The sequence below is a fragment of the Apodemus sylvaticus genome, chromosome 5 (assembly GCF_947179515.1).
Source record: "Apodemus sylvaticus chromosome 5, mApoSyl1.1, whole genome shotgun sequence".
In the NCBI taxonomy this organism is placed as follows: Eukaryota; Metazoa; Chordata; class Mammalia; order Rodentia; family Muridae; genus Apodemus; species Apodemus sylvaticus.
Window position 1 is genome coordinate 134934821 of NC_067476.1, and position 4622 is coordinate 134939442.

Below are 4622 nucleotides of genomic sequence, written 5' to 3' on the forward strand. Positions count from 1 at the left end.
TGACCTCAGGCCAGGGGTGGGGAAGGGGCGGTCCTTGGGGGTTTGCCTGGAGAGCTACCCAGGGTGTCCCAGAAGAGCTACAAAAAGTTGGGACCTCAGGGTCTCGGAAAAACAGACAAACAAACAAACAAACAAAACTTAAAGAAGGATATTAGGAAACAAGATTGTTGTTTTGTGTCTTCTTCAGAGTTCAGGCAAACTGCAAGTATTTTTCACCTATAGTTACTGAGTCAACCCTCAGAGCCAAGCACAAAACCCCATGACAAACCCTGTGTAGCATGCTTGTTAACCAGCACACCTTCCTCAGGGCTTTGGTCAGACAAACAAACAAAGAACAAACCCCTGCTTAGCTGAATTTAAGGCGGGTCCGGGTCCGGCCCCGCCCTCCACGAGCCTCCCCAGTCCTGGCTGCACCTGGTGCTCTGCAGCTGAGCAGCCCCTCGCTGGGCCAAGTGGAGGCAAGCAGCCACCCTGTAGGATCTCTGGCTTAAGCGCAGTGCGTGGCGTTGGCCAGGGGGAGGCGGTAGTGAGGCCAGAGCCGCGCTCCAGCCCTCTTTTCCCTCAATGGTTTCTCTCTTCTCCCTGGAGAAACTTGGCTCCAGGGGCTCTGCATGCCCACAAGCTGCCCGGGACCATGCTGCCTCCTCCAACCGCCTCCCTCCAACAGCCCTCACTGTGCAGGTCGGGTTGCCTCTCCCCTCCCCCTCCGACCCCACCGCGGAAAATTAAGTTTGGAGAAGGGGGACAGGAGAAACATGGAGAAGAAGAGGAGGAACTGGAGCTGAGGAACTGGACCCCGGCAGCTGTTCTAGAACTTTTCTTGGACAATTGCAAAGCAATTGGAAAAATTGAGGGGTTATCAGATGAATTTGTGAACTTAGAGTTCCCCAGCTTCATAAGTGTGCGCTTGTTTTCAGTCTCTGACCTCCCAAAGCTACCTAAACTGAAAAAGCTTGAGTTCAGTGAAAATAGAATCTTCCCAGATAGACTAGCAGAAGAACTTCCAAGCCTCACACATCTGAACCTAAGTGGAAATAACCGGAAAGATATCAGCACCTTGGAGCTCTTGAAAACGTTGGATTGTCTGAAAAGCCTGGATCTGGTCAGCTGTGAGATCACTAACCAGGGTGATTACTGAGAAACTGTCTTCATGCTCCTGCCCCAGCTGTCCTATACGGATGATTATGGCCGAGAGGACCAGGAAGCACCTGACTCCGATGTGGAGGTGGAGAGAGTAGAGGAAGCCCCAGACTCGAATGGAGAGGTGGATGGTGTGGACAAAGACCAAGAGGAGGAAGAGGAAGATGAGGATGTGAGGAAGAAGAGAATGAAGATGCGGATGTAGAAGTAGAAGATGATGAAGATGAAGTAAGTGGGGAGGAAGATGTGGATGAAGAGGAGGAAGAAAGTGGGAAGGGTGAAAAGAGAAAGAGAGAAACAGATGACAAAGGAGATGATTAAGACCTGAAACAACCTGCAAGAAACAGAACTGTTGAGTATTGGTTGGACTGCTGGTGGATTTCGTAGCTGTTTAAAAGAGGTAGCTGTGATACAAGCCCCAGGATACCCCCAAAGAGCCAAAGAATAGTTCCCACAACATTCTGCCTTCCTCCCCTTAGTCTATTGGTAATCCACCACCAAGCCTTGGGACATTACCCCAATAACATTGTAAACATTGTTAGGTTTTCCTGTAAGACTCTTGCTATATCCTGACAGTTGTGATTGGTGAGTTGACTGTCCTATCTGCCAGGTACACTGCGACTGCAACAACATTTTTACTTTCTGTAAAACAGGAAAACCTTTGTAAATAAAATCTTAACATTTTGAAAAAAAAAAAAAACAAGAACAAACCCCACAGCTGTATTAGTAAAGGTTCTCTAGATAAAGAGAACTGATAGATTCAATCCTTCTATCAGGTTGGAAAGGGTTATTAGAATGGCTCAAGAGCTGTGTCGTTCTACTAGCCCAGCAGTGCCTGTCTACCAGGGAAATGTTCAAGAATCCAGTAGCAGTTTAGTCCATGTGGCCTCATGCCTCAACTGGCCTTCAGTGTATATCAGAATTCCAAAGAAATAAGTTGTAATGCCAGTTTAAAAAGAAAATGATCCTGCTGGCCAGAGGTAGGGCAAGTAGACAAACAGAAGGAGGGATGTGTCATCTTCAGAGTCCTTTATGTATGTGAGCCGCCACCAGAAGCTGTGGCCTAGATTAAAGGTGGATCTTATCAACTCAAACATCCAGACCATATAAGGGGTCTCCCATTTTGAAAGCTATAATTAAGAAAATTCCCCACAATAGCCAACTATTTGGGTGTTAGCTCATTCCAGATATTTAACTTAACTACCGCGAATATCTAGCACAACTATCTAGACAGGAGAGATCAGAATTTATTTATTTATTTCTATTTATTTGTTCTCTTGCAAAGAGAACATGGGCACCATTTCCAAAGCAATGATCTTCTTCTAAAAAAGGAAGCATTGAGACTTTACTTAGGGAATGTGATTATGTTAACATAGAAGTTTGCCTACTCCTAAGCATGCTAAGTTAAATCTTCTCATGAACTTGGTCACAAGGTAAAAGCAGAGATTTTTAAGGGAATTCTTAGCTCAAAGTCATGCAGAAACATATGTAAATTATAAAAATGATGAACAGAAATGCCTGTGGGATGTTCTTCTTGTGCTACAGGGTCTTAGCTGAAAATCATGTAAATGACACTGTGAATGTAGATTGCTCAGGAGCTAATGCTACCTGGTAATCATTACTTGTAGTCTAAGCAATAAATGTATCAACATCATAATTCTCACATATAGAAAGGAAAAAAAACCACAAATGCCAAGGACCAACCTTGTCTAGGTGTGGGTTCCTAAGGGTGTTTGAGAGCAGCAGGGAAACAAGCACCTTGAAGTCAAACCATAGGTCCAAGCTGGTGGCTTATGTTCTGCTGAGTTTGCTTTGCAGATGAGATGCTTTCCCAGACTGATTGCTCCTATGCTCGCTCTCTCTCTCTCTCTCTCTCTCTCTCTCTCTCTCTCTCTCTCTCTCTCGTGTGTGTGTGTGTGTGTGTGTGTGTGTGGTTTCTACTCTGCTCCAACTGCCTCTTGCTATTCTAAAACCTCTCTGTTTAAGACAGGTGTCTTTCCACTCAAGACAGCTCTCTCTGTGCTACCAAAAATTCAAAAATCTCGCTGGCTAGCTCATGGATTTCTAGAAGAATTCTTGGATTTACTGGCCAAGTTTTTAAAAAAAGCTTCTAAAAGTAATTCTTGGTTTATCAAAATCAGAAAGAAAACAAGAATAATAAAAATTAATAATAATTGGGCAGTGGTGGTGCATGCCTTTAATCCCAGCACTTGAGAGGCAGAGAGACAGGTGGATTCTCTGAGTTCGAGGCCAACCTGGTCTACAGAGTGAGTTCCAGGACAGCCAGGGCTACACAGAGAAACCCTGTCTCCAAAAACCAATAATAGTAATAATAACAATACTGGTACTAATTCTAAAGGAGCTATTTATGCTCTTCAGACAACCTTATCTGGATAGCTGCTAGGAACCATTTTAAAAGAGCTATGCCTGCTGTCTAAATAATTCTTTGGGTTTCTGACCTCAGAAACAGCTTTAGAAAAAATTCCTGGGCTGGTGAGATGATTCAATGGGTAAGAGTACTGACTGTTCTTCTGATGGTCTAGAGTTCAAATCTCAGCAACCACATGGTGACACACAACCATCTGTAATCATCATCTGTAATGAGATCTGATGCCCTCTTTTGGTGTATCTGAAGATAGCTACAGTGTACTTTCATATAATAATAACTAAATCTTTAACAAAAAGAAAAGAAAAGAAAAAAATCTTGAAGAGCTGTTCAATCTTCAGGGATCTTAAGGTATCTCACTCAACTCTCACTACAGAAAAATTGTAAAAATAAACTTCTATCATTTCCTGATAGCTCACGCCACACAGATTGAAAACTCAGGTTGTTTTTAATTACATATGCATTGGATTATTTACCCCAGGGCCCCTTTGATTATTCTGTGAATCAACACTTGTGACCCCAGTCCCTTGATACTTAGACGAGAGTACTTTTTTTTTAACACTGCAAAGACTTCAGCGATCTTGCCTGTCTCTGACAAGCACAGATGCAAAATTAGCTGGGTGGCATCTTTAGAGTGTCTTCCGAGGCTTCCAGTGCAGAGCAGGAGCTATTCATTTTATGTGTGTGAGTACAGAGCCAACGCTTATGACAAACCAGAAGAGGGCATCAGATCCCATCACACAGTGCTGCAAGCCAGCATGTGCTTGCTAGGAATTGAACTCAGGACTTCTGGAAGAGCATTCAGGGCTCTTAACCTCTCAGCCATCTCTCCAGGCCAAGAGTCTTCTCTGTAATGCTAATAATTCCCTTGAAAAATTCCTATCGGTTTCAGAAATTGACTATCACCTAAAACTAACTAGTGCTGGGTTTTTTGTTGTTTGCGTTTGGGTTTTTTTTTTTTTTTTTTTTTTTTTTTGGTTGTTTTTGTTTTTTGTTTTCTTACAGAGTTCAGGCTTATCATTACTTTTGACCCACTTGTTGCTCCTTTTCACTTTGTACCTTAATGGCTCAGTAGTGACCATCCAGCAGAATCAAT

The 4622-nt window shown here is 43.3% G+C and overlaps 1 pseudogene; it reads left to right on the forward strand.

Moving 5' to 3' along the window:
• Positions 1 to 634: 634 nt before the first annotated feature.
• LOC127684946 (acidic leucine-rich nuclear phosphoprotein 32 family member B-like) lies at positions 635 to 1461 on the forward strand (annotated as a pseudogene).
• Positions 1462 to 4622: the final 3161 nt, after the last annotated feature.